At 36.5% G+C, this 26,142-nt stretch overlaps 1 long non-coding RNA gene across 1 annotated transcript; it reads right to left on the bottom strand.

The window, feature by feature from the left end:
- Positions 1-1,773: 1,773 nt before the first annotated feature.
- LOC149137726 (uncharacterized) lies at positions 1,774-23,656 on the bottom strand. Its single transcript, XR_016243275.1, has 3 exons — positions 23,161-23,656; positions 20,226-20,262; positions 1,774-2,017 (listed from the first exon to the last, which is right to left on the bottom strand). It is a non-coding gene; the product is annotated as an uncharacterized LOC149137726 (long non-coding RNA).
- Positions 23,657-26,142: the final 2,486 nt, after the last annotated feature.

The following is a 26,142-nucleotide window of genomic DNA, read 5'->3' as shown; positions in this document are numbered from 1 at the left end:
GGAAGCACATCTCCCAAGGTATGTGAATAGAAGTACCACTTCTCCATTTTTCAACGGGGTTGCCAAATGTAGCCTAGCAGTAGCTGCCTCTCAGAAACACACCTCTACCATTCCATATTTTGTTCCTCTGGCAAGATATGTAATTTCTTGCCAGATTTGTCTTAATGCTCTTTCAATTTGCGTCATTGCCGTAATTTCTATTTTTCCTGCTTCTGCTGAATATGTTCTATAGATTATTGTTCTTTCTTTTGTATTAGTTGTTATCTCTTGAGGGGGACACACCTTTACATCGTATCCTTCTCTACTTAGAATATCTTTATAACACTCCAACTTTTACAAGTCAATTTCGCTATTCTGGCTCCTTGTAACATCTGCAAAGTTCCTCTTCTTCTTCATTTGCTCGTTTATTTCATCGATTGACCTTAACAACTCCTCCTTCAAAGACGATAGCTCCAAGGCGGTGAAGTCTTTGTATTGCATCATACTTGGTTAACCCTCCTCTTCAAAGAGGGAAAGTGTCAACAGTCTGTCGCAAAGCAGCAAAACAAATTAACAAAGCGTTTGAACATGAAACAAGTAATAAACAGCAAAGTAAAACAGCAAAATATAACTCACGATAAACAGACAAAAGAAATTCGGAGGAGCTGTGAAAACAACTGACCACCTGCTACGTATACTGGTACTTCATGTACTTCTCTTTACTTATAGTGACTAGGTTATTCCATTCGTCACGTGGGAGGGGTGTACCATTATACTAATTCCCTACAATATATACACTGATATAGTTAGACAGATATGAAGATAAGGTGTATAGAGTGCACCTGTTGTCTGAGAAGAAAGCAATGCATATGGAAAGCAAAAATAGCAAACAGAAAAAAAACTGAAGTCCCTCAGAAAAATGGCACCATTAAATAAACATACCATCCAACAAGCATACCATCAACCTCAATCAAGATACCATCACAGTTCTAGAAGTGACTACAACCTAGGATGAAGTATCCTCTACCTTTGCTGCCCATCAGTTCCACAGCAGCAGCCACCAATGAGATGCTAATACTGCAATGGATGATCTCTTCTCCCATACCACACCAGTTAGGATAGCTAAGAGTCCCTATGTTGAGAAACTGCATGAGAAGCTGCAATCAGTTACTCTTAGGTCATGTAAGCCATGTAGGAGGGAACAAGTCCTGCTGGAAGACATGTAGCCTTCTTGATCTGCCTTTGATCCAGGCTTGAATTTTGTGTTCAGCATCTTTGAGGAAGTGATGGCATTGATTCCTAAAGTTTTGCAGGACGAGGTGAGGCAGCATGATGTAGCCCTCATTGCTTGTGGCCACAACTGACAGAAAGTTGGGTGCATCTTCATAGTTACCTACATTGAATTTGTGTAGAGCCACTTGTTTATAGTTAAGATGCAATGTCACACCTGCATATCCACACACACATACATGCACACATACACACACACACACACACACACACACAACAACAACAACAACAACAACAACAGCAAGCTTCTTTTCAGTTTCTTCCAACAAAACTCACTAAGATTAGACACCCTCACACACACACACACACATCCTGTTTCCTTCCAGGTTTGGGTCAAAGTTCTTATCAGAGAAGAACCAAAATAATACAGGTTCCTTGGGGTGCTTGAGCTCATTTAACAAGTGCTTTAATCTAAGGTGAGTACATGAAGTATCCTGTCCTTATCACATAGAGTTTGGCTCTGATATTCTCATGCACTACATATCTGACTGTAGACTCATTTACCTTGTGCAGCTCAGTGATGGCCTTCAACTTTCTAGGGTTATCATTAATGATATACTGGACCAGCTGGATGAATGTAGCCATCTTGACAGTGGTTGAATACTGTGAATGTTTCTTCCTCTTTGTTAGACATATCCCTTTCAGAGTTTTCCAACATGTTTGTGCTCTTGAACATGAAGTTTCTTGTTATGTTTGGCAGTTAGACTCACAAGCATGACATGCCAGTTTATTTCATGCACCAGATTGTCTGAAAGAGAAATGTAAAAAGTTAAAATTTCATTCATGCCAAGTAGCATTATATTTGGCCATTTTCCATTTATGGCCTGCTAAAGTTCTGCTCTCTAATATTTGTCTCTCCCATTGTGTGTGTGTGTCTGTGACTACACACACACATACATGCACATACACACACACAGATAGTTAGACAGACAGGCTGGTAGGTTGGTACTTAGATAAATTGATTGATTGGTTAACTTGTTTGCTTGTTTAGCAGAAATAGGCTTTCTTGACTAGGGTGATATTGCTGGGTAAAAGGGTGCTTTGGCTATCTCCTAGAAATCTCAATTCTATAATAAACCTGCTTCATTGTGGAGGGAAGGAAATATTCATGTGCTGTCCTGTGCCACCAAAGCTTATATGAAGCAAGTTTAAAAATTCACAAAAATAGGCACTACCTACCTGTCTTAGCTTCTGTTTTATGAATCACTGCACTACAAGTGATTTTCCAAAGATATGAATGATGTTGATATGTTAGTCAGTTCTCACTAACTGATTTTGCCCTGTATGCTGCAAGTATTTATTAGAATTGCAGACCAGCCAGAAAGAGAGAAATATTGTTGAGAACAATAGATTTGTTCAATGTAGGTCACCCTTATCTAATTTCAACTTTTGGTGGCATAGAAGAGGTCAAGAGTTAAACTGAGAATACAGTTATGTGTATGAAAATAAAGTTATGTGAGAAATAATGGGCTTTATATTGATGCTCGACCCTTTCATTAGAGAGTGGATAATAGAGGGTCTCTGATGCCAATACATCATAGTATTCAGTTTGTGGGTATTTTGAAAATACCTCATGGAGTGATGACTATGCCCTGCATAGTTACAGGCTGCCCTTTGGCAAGGCAGAGCACCCATTCAGCCACCCTGCCAGGATACAGCAAAGTCATGGGACTGCAGCATGGCAATTTGTGAAGTGGTAGTGGAAGAGCTCAGCTTTTTACATTGATGCTGAGCAGAGAAACCCTAGAAGATCAATGGTCAGGATCACCAAGCTCTATCAAGAGAGTATCTGCACCGTCATAGGAGTGACATTCATTGTTGTGTATTCAGCTAATGAAAGATTCACTATGACTCAAGCTTCCAATTCCAATTCACAATAATGGAATTGGATGGCAACAGAGAGTCATCAGAATCCACGAAAGCAGAGAAAAAACTATTCAAAATGAGTTTCTTTTTGTTATGATATCAGTAATGATAAAAGTACTAATTCAAGAAGTATCTAAGTGAGATTCATTTGCATTGATTGCGAATGAAATGAGGGGTATTTAAAAAACTGAATGGCTTTCACTTGCTCTGAACTATATTTTTGACAATATTGCCCGTGAAGAATTTTTTGAATATCAGCTTTTAATCTTGATGTTAAATTGCTTCTGAAGTGCATATAGTTGATGCTGAACTCTCTTTGTGTTGATATCCATTATTGTATTACTGATGGTCCTGTGGTCATGTGCAAAGAAAAAAACCCACTGGTGTTCCAACAATCTCTGTTCACTACCCTGCCCATTAACTCAACCTGGTGCATTTGACTATGTAGTGACTTCTTTATGCATAGAGTAGATTCGAACCTGAATCTGCCAATTTCCCTTAACATTGCAACAGCATTTTTCTCACAGAAAAACAATGGTTGACAGCAGTTACATCCAACATATTGCTTTGCCAAAACAATTTATGTATTCTCAGTTTAACTCTTGACCTCTTCTATGCCACCAAAAGTTGAAATTAGATAAGGGTGACCTTTATCGAACAGATCTATTGTTCTCGACAATATTTCTCTCTTTCTGGCTGGTCTGCAATTCTAATAAATACTAGCAGCATACAGGGCAAAATCAGTCAGTGAGAACCAACTAACAGGGGAGTTGGCTGACCAGCTGACTGAAATGCCATCTCTGAATGAAAAGGCACAACTATGGTAACTCACCAACGAAGTAGTTGCCTCATTCCACCACTCTCACTTCCACTAGCTCACTTTCTCTTCTCTGCAACATCACTCTGTCTCTACCTTTTTTATTACTACAATGACGACAACATGTACACAGTTATACAAAAAGAAGTTAACTCTCTTAACCTCACATGCTTTTCCACTTATGCTATACATGCCTGCTGTCGTGTGTAGCTATACATAAAGTAACAGTAAATAAAAATTTGGTGTCAACATCAGCTTTGACCATTGTTCTTCCTTCACATCTGCAACATCACACCTGTTACATTTGAATAACCACTCAAAACGAATAACTGCATCTACCATTACAAATGGTAACCTCTGACGCCTAACTTTTACCATTATAACTACATAAAAAAATGTAAAAGTAGTGGGAGACTTTTTCTCTCTATTGGCTCAACCCAATGTATATCAATACTTTCAGCAGTTATAGGGGAAAAAAATGTGCACCTGATAAACTTGTCTGATACACAGTGAATGTTATTCTGTGAAGTGTAAACTTCCATGTGTTGGGCATAGGGGAACTGATATATGTCAGCTTGAGAACCCCTGATTTAAGATAAATCATCAGAGAAACAAATTGAGAACAAACTGCTTCTATCACTTTTGGCATCAAATTTTCATGTTCTTCCCATCCTCTTTGAACAAGTCCTACTAATTAAGCCTCTGACAAAGATGCTACAATCTTCTTCACTGGTTATGAATGTAGTAAGCAAATTGATATGTGAAGGTGCATGACTCAGTGGTTAGAGCATCAGTTGTAAATTTGATTCTTGGACCAGGCTGTGTGTTGTGTTTTTGAGCAAGACACTTTATTTTATGTTGCTCCGGTTCACTCAGCTATAGAAATGAGCTGTGATGTCACTGGTACCAAGCTGTAACAGCCTTTGCCTTTCCCTTGGACAACATCGATGGCATGAAGAGGGGAGACTGGAATGCATAAGCAACTGCTGGTCTTCCACAAACAACCTTGTCCGGACTTTCTGGGTGCAATCCCATGGTCATTTGTGACCAAAGGAGGTCATTACCCTTTACCCTTTAAGCAAACTGATATCCTGTTGCATGGAGTATTTTGATGTAGAGTGAAATAAGCTAACCAATGAAGTTACACAACATATGATCAAGTAACAGGCCACTGGATTTATTCAGAACAACTAGTTGGAGGAAAAGTGCCATAGCATTTGGAGAACTGAGTGAGTAGTGAGGTTGTTGAAAGCCAGCAAACAAATAGAGGAAATTATTTTACCAATTTTCATTATGAGACCTTCTTTTTTGCTTTGGATTGGGTTTGCTTATAGCTCCATTGTCACTTTTTGGAAAATTTTAATGTTTTGAATTTCTTCCCTGTCTTTATCCCAAAACTTATACCTGTTTCTCAACATTGATTTTCTCAAATTCATGACAGATACATTAACTGAACTTGGATGACTTGAAGGCAGAGTGACACAATGTAAATCATCTCACTGAGTGGAAATTACGCACCTTGAACTCACTGACTGAGTTACCTAGGCTTTGGCATCCCTTTTGAGATGCTGTCTTATATCTCTCCAAACTACTTTAAATTCTATAACACTTTCTGTATGTTGTGCAAGCTGTAGTGCAGTTTTTTTTTTTTCAAACTGCAGGTAATCAAGACTTAGCTTTGAATATCTATATTGTCAACAGCCTGGACAGTTTAGGAACAATTGCTATGAATAGATGATGTGCTGAAAATCTAAATCTTCAAGATTTCATCTCCATTTTGTAAAACACCAAAACAGGAGGACTGCCATTGTACAGGTTGTATTATTGCGATAGACATTGCCATCTTTCATGTTTTATTCTTTTTATATCATTTTGCATTTATGTTTCATTCTTATTTTTCCTTGTTACTTTCTTCCCGCTCTTTACATTCTAAATTCATATACTGCTGAGATCAACTTTACCTTTCATCCTTCCAGGGTCACTAGAATAAAGTCCCAGTCTGGTACTGGGGTCAATGATATTGACTAAAAAAATTACTGGCTTTCTGCCTTAATCAGAAACAATTATTTATTATAATTTTGCATTTAAGCTCAGAAGTAACTTTGGATTTATTTTTTATAAAGAAAAACATCATTATTTATATAAATACTGCCTTTTCTCGTAACTTTGTAGCTAAACTTTGCCCAAGATGCTTCAAAATGTATGTAGGTAGGTTGATAGATAGGTAGGTTGATAGATAGGTAGGTTGATAGATAGGTAGGTTGATAGATAGGTAGGTAGGCAGGTAGCAAAGATTTTACAATTACATAATATATACTTTATTGTAATCTATCATATTTCTTTATTATATTTAATGGGTAACGGTTAAAGGGTAAAGACCCCCTTCAGTCATGAATGACCATGGGATTGCACCTAGAAAGTTACCCTCCAAGCAATGTTGTTTATGGAAGACCAGCAGTCACCGTGCATACCAGCCTCAACTCTCCATGCCACCAAAGGAAATGCAAAGGCCAATACAGCTTGGCATCAGTGTCATCACAACTCATTTTTACAGATGAGTGAAATGGAACAACGTTATATAAAGTGTCTTGCTCATGAATACAACAGACAGCCCAGTCCAGGAATTGAACTCACTACCACATGATTGTGAGCCTGACACTCTAACCACTGAGCTATGAACCTTATAATTACATCTAATATAATTATGGTAATTAAATTAGTAAAAACTACCTAAATGCTTTTTTTATAAAATGATGTACACACACACACACATACACACACACATACATATGTACATATATACGTTGTTGTATCTTAAGAGAATCAATACATCATTACACAAATAATAAACACACACACTAGTTCAATTTCATTTCTTTATCATTAGACAGTTGCATACAAAAGTGCCGATCACTAAAAGTGGATGGAACTTGTGGAAGAGGGAAACTAGGAAGACATGGGACAAAGTATCAAGGGCTGATTTCAAGAGACTGAGCCTTACAGAAGAGATGATTAAGTTCTAAGATATCTGGCACACGGCTGTACTCAAGAAGACCCGTCCGCCACTGCAGAATTGATACTGGTGTTGGTGCCATGTTAAAAGTACTTGTGCTGGTGCCACATTAAAAGCACTCATGTTGGTGCTACATTAAAAGCGTACAGTACACTCTATAGAGTGGTTGGTTTTAAGAAGGGCATTCAGTCATAGAAACCATGCCAGAATAGACAATGGAGCCTGGTGCAGCCTCTGGCCTTACCAGCACCAGTCAAACTGTCCAACCGGTGCCAACATGGAAAACAGATGGTAAATGATGATGAAGATAATGGGTGGGGGTAGTTGTTTAATCAATTAACTAATCAATTGTTTGATTAATCATTTAGTCAATCAGTTGATCAATTGTGCTTGCCAGAGTCCTTTCATTGCCATTTGTAGCCTCAACAACATGCCTTCTCCACTCCAGATCAGCTTCAGGTCTGTCTCAGACCTGAATATATATAATGACCTGCATAAGGTACAAGCATGGCCAGTTGTTAAGAAGCTCATTTTGCAACCATGTGATCTTGTATTCATATTCAACCACACTGTGTGGTAACTTGGACAAGAGTCTTCTACCAATGCTTTGTGAGTGAATTTGACTGACAGAATGTGTGGAAGCCCATAGTATGTATACACACACGCACACACACACACACACACAGCGTGCGCACGCGCGCACACACACAGCGCGCGCGCGCACACACATACACACAAACTTCTCAAATGCTCAGATAGATCATTAGAAGTAATAGATAGCGTCTGTTACCTAGGAGACTAAGTTGTGTATATATATATATATATATATATATATATATATACTAGCAGAAATACCCGGCTTTGCCCAGGTTAAAGAGAATAATGAAATCTAAAAACGCCGTCTAGACTACGCAACCCTCAACTGTTAGTAGCTACGATACCATATTTCTACATTAATAACTCTCCAATCCATGCCAGCATGGAACATAGACATTAAGTGGAATGCTAGAAGAAAGTTTTCAACTCATATGTATATAAAGTAAATACACATAATTCAGAAACACGTTTTGTGTATTTTATTTCGTAACCAAACAAACAGGTACAGATTATAAATAATGAAAGGCCAATTTTGGTGATTCATTTGACAGAGGTAGTAGAGAGACAATGCGATGATAAATCTGAGGTTGGATCTTGAAAGTTTGGATGAATGCTGCCTCAGTTAAATCTCTTGTGGTTCCAAATGATGTCATCTGTAGTACAGCATCGTATTGTCTAATTTTGTTTTGCAAATGTTAGGAATCTTGATCAGTTGATGCTAACAGTTTCTTCAATAGCTCTGGAGGTTGGGGATTGTGGAATTGTTGGGAATGTTTTTAACTTTGGTGTTATATGTATTGCTTGAATTTCTTTGACATATGAAATATATGTATTTTCACGGGGTTTGTAAAAGAGAGTTGTGTAGTTCTTTATATATAGAGATATAGATATATATATACACACACACACGCACCCAAACACACGTATATATATGTATATCAATATAAATATATGAAAGTCAATGAAGTTTCGTAAAAGAAGGTGATCATGTACATACTTTCTTGCTGTTGTGATTATAACACCTCGTTGTAAACAATGTTCCTTGTTTTCCCTTGTGGAGCATATGCAAATAGGTTTTTTTTGCTGCCCACTCTTGAGCAGCCAACATACAGTTGTCCATGTGAGAAGCAGGGCTCTTCCAAGAGAAGACCAGCTACAGACAGTGCTCATCTGTTATGTTCGGGTTAAAATTTCATCAACATCAAAAATATATGAATTTTCATGGGAGTTATGGCCGTTATGCATAGAATATAATTTCCAATTTGCAGACAAAATTTACAATCGATAAATGTCTTAGAACAACCAGTCTCTCATCTGGGAAGGTCTTGAAATCAATGTTACCAACTGGGGACTATGTGTGTCGCAGTGATAATAAAAAGACTCAAAGGAGGTCTGCAACGAAATAATTTTACTCAACACTTTGCAAGTGAATCAGTGGAGGCAAAGATGCGTCTCATGTACTTGACAATTTATGCACCACATTGCAGAAATCACAATGTAAGTATATCTGAAAGGGTAGTCTTACACTGTTGTACCGTTGAATTACAAATAATGCTCATCTGTTATGTTCGGGTTAAAATTTCATCAACATTAAAAATATATGAATTTTCATGGGAGTTATGGCCGTTATGCATAGAATATAATTTCCAAATTTCATAAAGATCCATTCAGTACTTTTGACGTAGTTTTGGATAAGAAAACAAATGACTAATGTGTGTGTTTGTGTGCATGTGTACGTGTGTGATGGGTGTATATATGTATAGATATCTGTATGCATGTATATATATGTATGTGTGCATATTACATGTACATCTATATATATATATACATCTATACATATGTATACATATACATGTATGCATATAGATCTATATCTATATATATATCTATACATATACGTGTACATATACATCTATATGTATACATATGCATCTCTCTTTCTCTCTCTCTTTCTCTCTCTCTCTCTCTCTCTCTCTCTCTCTCTCTCTCTCTCTCTCTCTCTCTCTTTCTCTCTTTCTCTCTCTCTGAAAGTATCTGTCATTACAGTATCGAAATGTGATTGTTTCAGTTAGTGGAATAGTTTCATTTTTAAAGTGAAAGTATTTGACATGAGTGTTTTTGTTTCACTTTTGACACGTAATACTTAAATAGTGGAGGAGATATTATGTTGCCGTGGGCTCGAACTCTGCAAGAAGTTAAAAAAATTTTTTGACTAAAACACAACTGGAACCCTAAGTAAGGCATGTGTAAAATTTGAATGAAATTGGTTGCGTAGTTCTCGAGTTTTAGGGATTCACACACACACACACAGACAGACAGACACACATTCTCATTTTTATATATATAGATATATATATATACATATATATATGCATATGTGGGCACAGGACATCACGAAACGTGTACAACAAAAAAGTACGAAGCACAAGTACATGGAACATGAACTATTCTTTCGAACAATGAAAGGCACAAATGGAAAAAAAAAACAAACAACATAAAGAACGACCCCTCATCAGTTGTTGACTGTTTTTCTAGTCTCGTATTTCCAGCATTTAATAACAATATATGCTTTCGATAAAACAGTTGCTTCCGCAAAACAAATTAAATAAAATTTGGGATTTTGCAGAGGGTCAAAATTGGTAACACAAACAAGACAGTGAAAACAAACAGGAAGGGCTGCTAAGCCTAAACGAGGTTGTGGTGGTGAATGTGTAAATCAAGCTAGGACAGGAGACAAACAAGAACACGTCTTCCTTGTTCCAGCTACAATAGAGAGAAAGAAAGAAAGATGTCCGATAGTCATGTACACTGGCATAAGAGCACAAGGACAACCTAATCTTTGCTTCAAGGATGTTTGTAAAAAAAGATATAAAGTCAGTAGATCTGGATTTTGTGGTGGAAGGAGTCACAAATGATTGCTCACACTGGAGCTAAGTACTACATAAGGTGATAGAGTGAGGGGAAGAGAAACTGGAACCACTAAAGAAAAGCGCACTCGAAGAAACACTAGTGGAGAGTTTCTTCAAATGCAGTCGCTGCATGTGAGACTGCCACTCCTGTGTGGGCCTGTACAGCCGCAGCAGATGTTGCACCACCTTCAGCAGCTGACATAAAATTCTTCAGGCACAAATCTTTGTTCTTTTGGGACCGATGGATACCTATCTCTCTCTCTCTCTCTCTCTCTCTCTCTCTATATATATATATATATATATATATATATATATATATATATATATATATATATATATATATATAAATAAAAAAAAGCAACACAGATATTAAAGGTTATTGCAGTACGCACGTTTCATGCTACTCCATTTATTTAAGTAATGCGAGCGTTACATTACATGTAAAATGCAGAGCAATCTTCAGCTGCACAAGGATACAGAGAATTTACTGAAAATTTCATTTCAGCAGAATGGACATATTACTGTTGTGGCAACATTTATACAATCTAAGTGGGAAAGAAGAATACAAAAAAACCATCTTGACATAGCCAAGGCTATGTATATATATATATATGCATGTATGTGTACATGTATATGTATGTATTTATATATAGATAGAGAGAGGGGGGAGAAGGGGAGAGAGGGAGGGAGGGAAAGTGAGAGAGGAATATATATAGAAGTGTGTGTATGTGTGTGTGTGTGTGTGTGTGTGTGTGTGTGTGTGTGTGTGTGTGTGTGTGTGTGTGTGTGTGTGTGTGTCCACACCAACCACTTGACAACTGGAGTTGGTTTTATTTACAGCTCCATAACTAAGCAGTTTCACATATGAAACTGATAGAGTAAGTTCTGGGGTTGATTTCTTCAACCCAAACCCTTCAAGGTGGTGCCTCAGTATAGCAGCAGCCCAATGATTGCCACAGGTAAAAAGGAAAAAAAGAAGAAAATAGCTAAAAGATATTTTATTGCAACTTTTACCTAATTAGTATTTTACAGACAAGTGTATTTTGGAACTCTGGTTTTGAAGCAGACACATTGAGGACAACTTAATATGTTTATTCTTTCTGAGGTTGAATTGTTTGCAAATGAACTAGGTTTGCTACACATTTTATAAAAAGATTATGGTAATTCCCAATATAAGAAGTCTTAAATCAATGGGCTTTATTTTACACAAACAGGCCTCTGTTGCTTGGCAGTTAAATAAAAGTCTGGCTGCTTTCATTAAAATATTGTCCTCATATATGAAAGTTTGGCAAGTTGACAGTATCTTTCTGTTAATGTGCTAATACACACATTTTGAATATCATGCCACCTGTTGTCATCATTGCTAATATTAGAACCGTATGCTCATTCAAAATAAACCTATGTTAGAATTCACCCACATTTATACATTTCCAACAAGACATATGTGGGGGAAGTGAGGTAGTTCTTTTACTTTCACTTGTTTCAGTCATTGGACACTGGCCATGCTGGGGCACAGGTATGAAGGGTTTTAGAGGAATCAATTGACCTAAGTACTGTCTTTAAGTCTGGTACTTATTATTGATCTCCCATGCCAAATTGTTAAGTTACAGGACGTAAACAAACACTGGTTGTTAAGTGGCGGTAAGGGACAAACAATCATAAAGACACAGACACATCATCATCATCATCAGTTAACATCCATGTTCCATGCTAGCATAGGTGGGACAGAACCACAAGAGCCAGCCAGGCCAAAGCCTGCACCAGACTTCTGTGACTGTTTTGGAAGAATTTTTACAGCTGGATGCTCTTCCTAAAAACCAACCACTTAGCAAAGTGGACTAGATGGTTAATAATCCTGTATCTGCATGTGAAGTGTTACAAATGAGACATGTACCTCTTAGTTCATATGCAACTTGTCTCCATGGTCCCAATTCTTCTCTCAATAATCTCACATATACACAGTCAGTGGTTTATTTATATTTCATGATAGGTACACACACACACACACACACACACACACACACACACACACACACACACACACACACACACACACACACACACACACACACACACAACATGTTTCTGTCTACCAAATCCAATCAAAAGGCTTTGCTCCGTCCAGGGCTAACACTTGTCCAAGGTTCCATGTTGTGGGACTGAACCTGGTACTGTGTGGTTGAGAAACAAACTTCTCACTACACAGCCCACACCTGTTTATGAATTTTAAACCATGGAAATTTTTCTCTCTGTCTTATTAACACTACTCTCCTATCATACTGCACCACTGTGTATGTGTGCATGAGTGTGTGCATGTATGCATGTATACGTGCTTGTGTGTGTACATTGTTCACTACAGAGATATTGAATCTTACTGCATGCGGAACTGGAAATATAAAAGCTAAAAATAGGAACATCATAAGTATCATGAAGACTTTCACACATATGTAATGGCACTTCATTTTGTTCTTCAATTTCAACCTAATCCAGATAAATGAGATATGGACTTTAAATAAGCTTCAAGTAGTAGCATGCTATGTGTCTCAAACAGGATGTTTTAAACATTATAAAAAAGTAAACATGAATGCTATTTTACAAAGCAAGTGTTATATGCAACACTGACAGTATTAAAATATATTATTTTAATAGAAAATATGAAATGTTTTATTTGTTGGTTGTTCAGTAACATCTATTTTTCTATGCTTACATGGCTTATAAGTGGGCGGGGGTATTTTAGGCAAGATTTTTCAAGTAAGGGATTTTATATTCCAGAGAAATTCAAAAGTATAGAGTCTGTGAACAGAAACAAACATCTTTAATTGATACCCAGTCACAAAATGTGGTGTCACCTCTTGTAGCTGAGCTACGAATGATGATCTCACCATCTCTAACCATAGCCCAGTGTAGGTTTTAAGCATTCACACACACACACACAGAGTCACATTTGTTTAGTCAAGTTTAAGGCATTCAAGAAGAGAAGTTTCAATATCAAAGGAGTAAAATGCAGGGTTGCCAATTTAGCATATTTTATGCTAGATTGAGCATTTTTTTCAGCATTTAGCAGAAAATTTTTTGAATCTACCATTTACCAGGGAAAATAGCAGGTTTAAAATTTTATTTAGCATTTTTCTCTGGTTATGACATTTCCGCAATAGTAACCCTTTTTTCTTCCTTTTCCTCTTTTCCTACTTTCGTTAATGTATCTTATAGCCAAATTTTAGTATTATGGGCTATTGTTGAATGTTTCTTTCATTTTCTTGAAACTTCAAATGAAAGTTTATCAAGTTATGAACTTTTCCATATCAAAAGCTACTAAATGCCGTGAAAGCATGAAAGAAAGAGAGTCTTCCTAATGTGAATCTGACTGAGAGACTGCTCATTCTAGTTTACAGAGTACAGTAAGATAAAGTAAGGGATATGAAGATAAGGCAAGCACCCAGTCCATCAGGAACTACTGCTGAGATCTTTAAATATTTAGTGGAGTGTAATACAGTCTAGTCACCAGTATAGTTAATGGAAGGTATCATATAGTATGGGAAGGTATCATACTGATTACTGATATAGCAGCATTATAGTCAACTGTAAGGATAAAGAAAATGCCTCAGAGGTATCATATTGCTGACCAGGTCATGAAAGTTATAGAAAGAGTTGTAGCTCAGCTTGTTAGCTTGAGAATTAGTCTAGATGAGGTGCAGCTTGGTTTTATGCCAGGCAGAAGTGCTACTGATGTAACGTAGCTGTAGAAGTATTTAGCCAAAAGTAAATTGCTGTAACTGGCATTTATTGACCTGGAGAAAGCTTTTGATAGGGTCCCTTATTCTCTGATACGGTGATCACTGTGGAAGCTAGGAATAGACAAATGGATAGTTGGTGAGTACTGTCAGTAAAGTGAGAGTTAGCAATGATACAACAATGAATTTAGTGTGCAGGTAGAAGTTCACTAGGGCTCAGTTCTCAGTCTCCTCCATAATATCATTGTTTTCCAGGCCATATCAGAGGAGTTTAAGACTGGTTGCCCATTGGAATTCCTTTATTTTCATAGCCTTCTTCTTCAAGCTAAATTTGTAGTAGAATTAGAAAAGAAATTCCAAACATGAAAGCAAAACCTGGAATCAAAAGTCCTTAAAGTTAACTTATCAAAGGCCAAAGTTCTAGTAAGCAGGAAAAGAAGCAAGATGCTAATCCTTTTCAGGAAAATAGTCATGTCCTGAGCTGAGACCCCCTTCAGTCATGACTGACCATGGGATTGCACCGAGAAAGTTACCCTCCCAGGCACAAGTCCGGGCAAGGTTGTTTATGGAAGACCAGCAGTTGCTCATGAATACCGGCCTCCCTTTTCCATGCCACCAGTGTTATCCAAGGGTAAGGCAAAGGCCGATACAGCTTGGCACCTGTGACGTCGCAACTCATTTCTACAGCTGAGTGAACTGGAGCAACGTGAAATAAAGTGTCTTGCTCAAGAACACAACACAAAACCCAGGCCCAGGATTTGAACTCACGACCTCGCGATCGTAAGCTCGACGCTCTAACCACTGAGCCATGCACCTTCACTAGCCATGTCCAACATGTAGAAATTATATAGGTATGAATTTCATATGGTTTACCTAGTGCAAGTTATGGACATACAAGAGGTACAGTGTAGTAGAATAACTGGAAGATTAAGAGAAAAAGTAAACTTTGTGGCAAATATACAGGAGGAATAAGCATTAAGAATGTGTGGAAAATAGATTTTCTTATGGATAGCACTTAGGGGTTATTAATAGTTTCTGTTATCTAGGTGTCTTAATTAGTTATGAAGGAGGATGTTCTGAAAGTATAGTTGCTAGAATACAAACTGGCTAGAGAAAGTTCAGAGGGATGTTGCCTCTGTCAATAACAAAAGGTTCCTCTCAGAAAGTGAAAGACAGAATATATGAAGCTCATGTATGAACAGCAATACTACAAGGTATTGAAACATGGACTGTGAATGCAGAGGACATGTGTAAACTAGAAATGGAAGCTAGTATGCTCCATTGGATGTGCAATTTGTGTTCACATACAACAAAGTGCAAATGTATTGAGAGAAAAATTGGGCGTAAGAGGCATCAACCAGCATTTGCTAAGGGTTGAATGGTATTTTGATTCTCAACAAAATGCTAAATCTTGATACATCTTTTGCAATATGAAAAAAATGAAAGGAAGATTTCTAAGATGGATTATATCCATGACAAATACAAGCATCTGTATTGAGGAAAATCAATATTGAGAAAGTTAGTTTCATAAAAGAATTAAATGTGTTTTTTAATCCTAGAAATAATATTTACATTTTAGTATCGTTAGACACAATTCAGGTTATCATATCTCCATGACAAGATATATCAGAAGTCTTATCGATAATGGATGGTTGTTGTTGTTGTTGCTGCTGCTGTTGTTATTGTTTTTGTTGTTGCTGTTGTTGTTGTTGTTGTTGTTGTTGGAGACCTGAGCCAATGAGAGATGACAAACCAATGAGATTGCCTCTGATTAGTTGCTAGACCAGCAAATAATTATAGCAAAATCTCCCTCAAATCATACACCTACCATCTTAGAAGACAAGAACGTATTGGGTAACGTGATTCTGAGAGCATTGTCTGAGAAGATGGAGTGGTCATGACTAAAATAACTTACTCAGAAATCTGCTCTGCACAGTCAGAGATGACCTGGAGTTAAACAATAATTCCCTCACCAAAGGGTGAAAAGTCATGTTAATTTTGGATGATGCCAATATTTGAAGACTAAATCATATCACAATGTTTATCCAATCTAATTCACTTAATTCCATCCGAAATGTTCACTAAATATGAACTGTTAGCAATACAAAAAATATTAAAACTATTATAAATATTTTCACATCACCCTTCCTTCTTCTTTCTGAAATAGCATCATGAAACTATGACCCATCCTTAATCATGGAGTCTACTCTGGATAAGTATCATTAATAGTTTTCAAGTAGCAGATGTGTAAATGAATCCAACTTAAGTGCTGTTAGTAGATATATTCAAATTTAACTATATCAACATCTAACAAAAACATGACAACGTAACTAAACTGGAAAGTATCTGTAAATTTATTGCTGTTATGGAATAATAGCAATTATCATCACATAGGGTATGAATTGGGTTGGTTGATGCCTATTATTGTTGTCTATGCAATGAAGAAACTACATCTGAACAATAGTTATTTCTCTGACAGATGAAACTAATTTCTGTTAGTTTAGAAGAGGAATGAGACTATTTTTCATGTCAGACACTTAATAATGAAGAAATAAAAGTTCAAGCATAAATTAGAATTGAACATTCAGAGTTGCCATATTACATATCATCATCCAGCAGGTCATGTCCTAGCATTTAATAGATTATAGTAGACAGCTTTAACTTACTGGCAGGATTTAGTATTAAAATATACTAGCCAACAAAATCTACTTGAATTAATAGCTAAATTTTCATTAGATCAAGCCTTAGTGTCTTAAAAGAAGGAAGGACACACTGGACAATCTAATTCCTGATATACAAAAAGATAGGATACTCTCAGCTGGAATATCTGGTTATTGGTTAGCCTGGGGCTATGCAATAATTATGAAAATACAGAGACTATTGGATAAAACATTGAAAACATATGGAATGGTGAAACAGAAGTTCTAACACTCATACTGTGATATAGGGCAAGGACATTTTATGAAATTTTTATCTGTACAGTTATTTGAATGCATAACAATTGTAGCTTATATATTATTAATACAAATTTACGCCAGTTTAACCTTATATCATCCACTCAGTGCTTACTGAGTAAATATTTGAATTGGATTTATATATAAATAATAATAGACTCACTGAGCAAGTTCTCTGTATACTTATTCATGGTTATATTAGTTACGTATGACAACTATCAAGAGTGTTGCTAGCAACTGTGAACCTGATTTAACCACTCCATTGTCAAGATTTACTGTTAAAATAGCTGAAATAGCGGGGAGGGGGATAGTCGATTACATTGTCCCCATTATTCAGCTGGTACTTAATTTATCAAACCTGAAAGGATGAAAGGCAAAGTCGACCTTGGCGGAATTTGAACTCAGAACATAGCAACAGATGAAATACTGCTAAGCATTTTGCCCAGTGCGCTAACAACTCAGCATTTATGAATAATGACAGCAATTGGAAGCTTGAAAGAAATTTTATTCCCAATGAAGATTTGGAACAGAAATGTAGAACCCATTGTACAGAACTTCTAGCAGCATTAGTTTCAAATATGTGTTTTATATAGGCAAAATAAAACAGTTTTTGTAACATGTGTACTATTCCCAAAAGTAATTGTAATGTAAGGGAAAGGATATAACATCCAATAAGGATTGAAATTATGTTCTAGTTTCTGATGACTGAAAATTTATTTTTCATGCTACAGTACTTGTCATATGCTTCAAATATATTAATCCATCAACAGTAAAATCAAAAATTTTAAACTGCTGTATTTTAGTTACTAAACATTTCTTTCATTAGATATAAACTTGAATGAGTTAAAGGAGTGACAGTTCTTAAATTGTATCAGGTTTGTACATGTTAGTTAAGACTATGAACTATGTCTCTATATAGAGATTGATTTTATAATTATTTGTATCAATGAGTTTAGGAGTGAATAATGTCACAGTTTGCTGAATATGGTATAAAACTTGTGACAAGTTATAACCTGAAATGTATTGATACAAAGTAAGACCAAACTATCAATAAGTTAAATCTTACTATGTGGCTCCTTTGGCAAATTTTGTTTTTTAAACCACAGCCTTGGATCAACTCAAGCCTTATGAATCAAATTTGACAGAAACTATGAGGAAGGTCACCAGATGGCCTGCACCTATAGTTTTAAGAATCTGCCATATAACATACAGTATCTTATTGAGTCTTCTTGAAAATTACACTAAGAGCATAAGCATCTAGAGAATTCTTGGTCATTTTCACTATAAATTCAACCTCTTATATTATAATGCAATAAATAGATGGCAAGTAATCAATGGCAAGAAATCAATGGCAAGTACATAATGATTCTTGGTTGAATAATAGATAAAATACAAGTTAAGAAAGAATTTGATAGTTGCTATTAATCAGCCCTGATCAACCAGACATATAATCAAAGTCATTCTCATCTTGTCCATCCTGTCTTTTTGTCAGACTAATTTTCCCAATGTGTTCTTTCTACAGTGAGAGTGGAGTTGCAGTTACATGAGCCTAGAGTTTCTGTCTACTGGCTGATCTCCATGTGCACAACACTTAACACTCCATAGTTATCATAGTTAAATAGTTACTATTCAGTGATGCAACTAAGTAAGAACTGTATCATGATGCATTAAACACGTACTACCATAACTGCCATACTGTAGTACAGATGAATAGGTACTATATGGCAGATTCTTAAAACTATTGGAGAGTGTAGTGGGTACTTTTATGTGCCACTGGCACAAGGGCCAGTCAGGCGGTACTGGCAACAGCCACGCTCAAATGGTGTATTTTACGTGCCACCTGCACAGGAGCCAGTCCAGCAGCACTCGCAGTGACTTTACTCGAATGTTTTTTCATGTGCCACCGGCACAAGTGCTAGTCAGGCGACACTGGTAACGATCACGCTCAAATGGTGCTTTTTACATGCCACCGACACGGAAGCCAGACAGCTGCTCTGGCAATGATCACGCTTGGACAATGCTGATAGCACTCTAGTGGCACGGGTGCCAGTCATCGTATTTGGTTCAATTTCGATTTCGATTTCACTTGCCCCAACAGGTTTTCACAAGCAGAGTTTAGTGTCCGATGAAGGAAAGGTTGGCATAGGTTCCAGTCAACGAATTTGGTTCGATTTCAATTTCGATTTCACTTGCCTCAACAGGTCTTTGCAAGCAGAGTTTAGTATCCAATGAAGGAAAGGTATGCATAAGTGAGCTGGCTACACCCCTGGCAAAGGCTGCGGGTTATGGTTTCACTTGGCTTGCTGGGTCTTCTCATGCGCAGCATGTTTCCGAAGGTCTCGGTCACTAGTCATTGCCTCGGTGAGGCCTAATGTTCGAAGGTCGTGCTTCACCACCTCATCCCAAGTCTTCCTGGGTCTACCTCTTCCACAGGTTCCCTCAACCGCTAGGGTGTGGCACTTTTTCACTCAGCTATCCTCATCCATTCTTGCCACGTGACCATACCATCGCAATCATCTCTCTTGTATACCACAACTGATGCTTCTTAGGTCCAACTTTTCTCTCAAGGTACTTACACTCTGTCGAGTATGCACACTGACATTACACATCCATCGGAGCATACTGGCTTCATTTCTTGTGAGCTAACGCATGTCCTCAGCAGTCACGGCCCGTGTTTCACTGCCATGTAGCATAGCTGTTCGTACGCATGCCTCATACAGTCTGCCTTTTACACTGAGCGAGCAATGATATTAAATGTGAGAAAATGGTATGAAATTCAATAAAGCTACACTTAAAACAATTAAATTTAGTTTTTAAATGCTTTGTTCATATATCTGTTGGTGATGAATGTAGTTGTGGCAACAAAAGTGTTGCTGCTGTTGTTATTGTTTTCTTTTACCCCCAGGTCAACTTCAGTCAAGTAGAAATATCTTTTCCCCAAACAGTGCGAGTTTAGTATGTAGAAAATACCCATATGCAGAAAGTTAGAGAAGAGTAAAGGATGATATCATCTGTGCAGAAGTAAGTATTGTTAGAGGTGAAGGCAAGAGTACAAAAGATTATATATACCACTGGTGGTGCCCCCAGCATAGCCACAGCTTCAAGGCTGGAACATAAAAGAATAAAAGAATAACTGAAGTTTGAGGACATGCAGAGCTGGTTTAATATGGATCATACAAAGTTGTATCAGTGCTCACTTCAATTTTGTAGTCTTACTAGAAATATCTAATCTAGGAGATGAGACACAGATAGACTCCATAGGGAGGCAACTTAACTGGAAGATTTTCATACCAGACATAATAGAAGTTTTTACTGGTGCCAAGTGCACTGATTGCTTTCAATAAACTTTTTAAGGATGAAAGGCTACTGGAAGACAATAGAGAGCAGCAAATCCCTATAGACCTGGCTCTACAAAGGGCATACAGTTGTTGGAAAAATTGATTGTTAATGACTATTTATATCATCTTTGAGATGCTGAGCAAGAAAACAATAAGCAGGGTTAAATGGGTTGCCTTTGTAGTGGATGGGACATGCTGGAGCATGTTTCTGAAAATTACAATAAATCCTAGTATAGAGGGAGAAAGATTGGAGAGTTTAGCAAGATTAGGCTCAACTTCTGGAATGCACTATTTGAGAATAATTGAAGGGATATTGACAGAATCAGTAACCTTGTTGGTTGGAACCAACGAGAGTTGTTTTTGCAATTGACAAGCCTGTGTTTGTAGTGAGGTGATTGGTGGAGTGGAAAAAGTTTTAAAGAGTTTTATTGAATGTGTGCAGTGTAAAATTGGAGACAAACGCAGGCAGTAAATGTGGTGGTTTTTGTTTTGTCTTTTCTTTTAGAAGAACAACTTGTGCGGCCAACTTGGTTAAGGAAAGACAAATAGGAAGATTCCTCAAAACTGTTAAAGATCTTTTTTAGGAAGGACCAACTGCAGTTTGGTAGGTGAGACAGCTTTTAGGTATTGCAATACATGAAAGCACTATTTTGGATAGTAGTTTTGCATGAGTAAAAGAGACCCTTTTGCTGGAAGTGAACTATGGAAGAGATCTATGTAAAATATAAAGCTAAGAAGGATTGGCATAATCCATAATATATAACCTTGATATACTTATTATATATTGTGAAACAATTTAATATGGTGGGAAGATATCTCCCCTCACATTTAGAAAGTAAAGGATAGCTTTTACTATTGTTATTGGATTAGTCTGGAGGAATTTGCCATGCCCATGGTCTTTGCAGATCTTGCAAGATTAATGACAGTAACAGAGTTAACATTCTTTTTTAAGTTGCAAGTTGATGGCTGTAGGAAAAACATGTGCAGAGAGAAAATTTCAGCTGGCCAGCATTCCAATAAGAAATGATTGGACACAGTAGTAAGAGACTGGGGTGAGGAAGAAGAGAACATCAATGATGACAAAAAAAGGAGATTAGTGAGATGGGCGTGTTTGAGTGGAGCTAGGATGAGACCAGTCACTTCCAAAGAGCAGAGATAACTGTGGTATTGTACAAAAGACTCACACACAATACTGTCTAGAAATGCTGGGTATGTATGTACCCTGGTATTCTTATTGAAAATTAATGATGCTAATCACTATCCATCTGGATAAACAACATTCAAATTTGATAAAAATTAATATATCTGTTTTTAATCAATAGAAATATTATTTAAGATGCAGTGTAGTAATTCATGTCAGAAAGACAATCATAATTGTATATAATTTCAACAATTGAGGTGATTTTCTATACTGACAACACAATATACATTTTAACATGTATATCAGTTGTTGTTTAGCCCTAGGTAAGTACCAAATGAGTAAATCTACAATCACAGGTGTACCTTCACCTTTCTTTAGTTGTGCAGTCTGCATGATGATGATGAGCCATGTCACATGCAGCCTGCTATACTCAGCCTATACTGTCCAATGTATTCTTTATCTAAGATATGATTTGAGGGAGATTTGGCAAGTATTTCTTGCAGTTTTAGTGACTCGTAGAGGCTCTCATGCTGGTAGTTGTTGTTGTTGTTTAACCTTGGGTCAAACTTGATCAGGTTGCCCAATGTTCAAAGACTCTCCAGCCATGACCACCACATTTTTTTTTCAATTTCAGTGTACTTTTGACTGCATTGCCAATGTATCTTTTTTTTTAATACAATAAACTATAGTCTGAAGGAGATTTGACTGATGTTTCTGGCAGGTCAAATGAGCATGTAAAAGCTCCTTTTCGGGCTCATATACAGATTAGATGAAATGGTTAATGTTTTCATAACCTAGCATTGAAAAAAAAAAATCAATGTTCTAGCATCTAAGACCTACTGGTACAAGGTGAATTCAAAGACCTAGTTGCTATTTATACACCAATGCTAATAATAATAGATTTCTCATCTACAACTACTAGGGTCTCCTCCATTTTTACTATTGATCAGCTTATTTGTAGTCTGTGCTGTATAGTAGAGATAAGCTTCCGGAAAGCCAACAAAGTCTGTGACCCAGTTTTCATATTTAGCTATAACCATTCTTTTTCATTTATAACACATACAAAATAAAGGTCAATGTCATTTACCCTTCCCTGTGAATTTAAGGCCTCATACTAGCCAAAGAAATCAAGTTATTGTCCAATACCAAATCAAGTGTTGTCCAATACTAAAATCTGTGTTCATATAAGAACTATTTTCTAAAGAGAAAGGATGTAGTATATGTTAGAAGTCAGAATATTATCAGTAATTATTTTATCAATCCCCATGGGATGAAAATCAGACCCAGATGGATTTGAACTCAGAATTGAGAAATCCAGAAATTAATCACAGTTTATTTTGTTCAACACTCACTATCAATGTAATCTCTATTATTTATGATTGAATTAACACAGGTTTATAGGTGAAGTAAATGAGATATAAAATTAGGTATTTTGAAATATCTGAAACAAAATATTTTAATACCTATAACTTTTCCAATGATATTAGTTGACTATATGGAGTTTATATTGATATAATAGACTCACCCAGTGTAAAGGGAAGGTACTTTCAGTTCAGTAGTCTTACTTGCTAGACATTGTATACCAACAGGGAAATAAATTATAGATTTATTGAATACTCATTGTCATAGTTGCATTATTATGTAACTAACATACTTATGAAAAATACTAATTCTCTGAAAGATAGTAAATTCTGTAGCTTAGTATAAAATACATATGGAAATTAAAAATACTTTTATTGAAATGTACAGAGACATACTTGTTTAAATTATATCAGTTTTTTAAACATCAAGTTTGTGACATATTTTTATGTCACAAACATAAGAAAAAAATATTGTTATGGCTAAATGAAATATATTTTGATTTACCCATTTAAAAAGTAATACTGTTTTTACAGTAAATTTGTTCATGTAATACTTTTGTTATAAATTTTTTTATTTTTTTCCATGTGACATAACTTCCACAGTCATCACTTGTAATTGAGGATGATTTGGTATCTCTTCATTACCATACTTTTGCTAATGGTTTCAGGTACCACCCATGTAGATGCAAGCAAATACAGTTACCTTCCTGGTTTGCTTACTACTGACCCAGTGAAGAAACCAGGATGTGACAGCTCAAGGGAGAGAGAGAGAGAGAGAGAGAGAGAGAGACAGAGAGAGAGAGACAGAGTCATGCCAGCAGCTGGACTGGTACTTTATTTATTGACCTTAAAAGGGCGAAAGGTAAAGTTGACCTTGACAGGATTTGAACTCAGAGCACAGAGAGTCAAACAAATACCACACTACATTCTATCCATTACTTCAATGGCTCTAGACGTTTTTTTTTTTTTCTTAAAGCCTCATAGTTAAACTTACTTAAGCCATCTGCTTCCTATGGAGTATTGTCATCAATGACTTTTCTCCACTCTTCTCAACTTCGGGTTGTCTTTTCTGCTTCTTTCCAGTTGGATCCCTGCTTTTTGAAGTTTGCAGCTTTTTTTCAGATTTTGCTGTAGTGTGTCATATGTTTCCTTAAGGGAGACCCTTCTACAAGATCTTGTTTATTTTGAACTATCATCGATGCTTTTGTAATTTTGCTTTTTACTAGGTAGGAGTGTTGGCTGTATGCAAACCCATTTTTACCTCAAGGAAGAGATAGTCCATATTATTCTGGCCTCTATCCTTTGATTTGTCCAGCATGGGAAGCCACACCAAGAGCTTACACTCTGTTGATATGACTCTCATGGTCACTGAGACACACAAGCCAACACACAACAACAAGGAGTGGAATTTGTGGTCACTCCATAGTTTTGGTAGACACTAATTCTTTTGACTTTGGGCCAAATATATAATCTAAATCTATTCATACATTTTCAATAAGTTTTAAATAAATGTTTTGGTTGTCCCTATCAAAGTCACAGAAGGTGTTCATGATAATATACAACAGGCAAGTGCTGTAGCTCTGTTAGGCAGTCTGTAAGATGAATAATCCAGTCCACAGAGATATGGGAATAGAATGAAAGTTGGCGATGATGAACAGCAGCAAAGACTGCAGTATTTTGGCCCCGTTATTAGAGCTCAGAACCTCAGTAACCACATCTTTCAGGGTTGGATGGACAGAAAACAGATTTGTGAGTGATAAAGACAAACATGGAACAATAACATCATGAACTGGAATGGGAGGGCTGTGGGGAAATGTACTGAAACTACATGAGACCACAGTGAGTAGGGAGGAGTGGGTATGTCTGAGGCCTCCCCAACCCAGTCATTAGGGTTGGGCATACTCACTCATTCATTCACCAAACTTATATATATGTTTCAAAGGTACTTTAATTCTCTTCTTTTTTGGTGGGGAATAATCTAGAAAATAAACAAAAAATTCTTTTGAATCATTAAATCATTAGATCTTGTTAATTAATTACTATACCTAACTATTATTAACTGTTTTTCCTGATTACTTACTGTAAAACTACTACTAGCTTTAGTTTGGCTAGCTAATTACTATTTATCTTGCTAGTCATATTAACTATTTCTGGCAAATGAAAGACATGTCTGAAAGTTAGTCAACCATTCTTAGTTGAAAACTTAATGATAGAAAATAAAGTATGCCAGAGGAAATTAGACATTTCTTCACCAGTGTTCATGTTATTTCTTTAACTGATAAGTAGGATATGCTTTCAATAGAATTGTAAATATTTGCTTAATTTTTGTAAGTCAATGTGTAATATATGTGTCGTAAATTAAGATTTTTTTTTTTTTTTTGACTAGGCAAAAGACTAATTTTAGAGGGAAATGGATACTGAATCCATTATTAAACTCTTTTACTGATTTTTGTTCTTGGACTACAGCTATACCAGAGCACCACCTCTGAGAAATAGTTTAATAAATTGTAGCAGTGAGTTGAAACTAAATCGTTGGATACATGGTCAAACATCATGAGCAAACCACCACAGTTTCATGTGATTGAACTATTAATTGACCAATTAGTATGGCAGGATTTTACCAAACATTCTGGAATTTGGCTTCCAATTTCCTATAAAATCCATTTGATGTGCAGTTTAGAAGGTAGATGACCTACAGAGACAGCCTCGAACAAATGACCAAGGACCCCCATTGTCACAAAGACAGCACAGCTGATTTCAGATATATTGGGCCAACTGCATATAACTGTACCAATAGCTTTCTGTACTCTCAGAGTAGTATCTCTCTCTCAGTTTGTAATTATTACTGTTTTTAGCTGTAAATGGGTAATACAGATTGTCTTTATGTGCAACAATAAATTCTCCAGTTGAACATTCATGGATACTGTTTAAGTTATTTTTCTCAAAGCAGCCAAGAAACATATTTTCATTTACCAATTAAACCACGGCACAGCAAATAATCAGCAGTCATTACAACAACATGGTCTCCAATACTTATTTCCTCAACAGCAGAAGGACAAACGACAAAATGAACCTGGATATGATTTAACCCTTTCGTTACTGTATTTATTTTGAGATGCTCTGTATTTCTTTCAATTGCTTTAAAT

This window comes from Octopus bimaculoides, chromosome 1, assembly GCF_046866305.1.
Source record: "Octopus bimaculoides isolate indiv1 chromosome 1, ASM4686630v1, whole genome shotgun sequence".
NCBI lineage: Eukaryota > Metazoa > Mollusca > Cephalopoda > Octopoda > Octopodidae > Octopus > Octopus bimaculoides.
The sequence above is the reverse complement of the archived record's forward strand: the minus strand, read 5'-3'. Positions and strand labels throughout refer to the sequence as shown.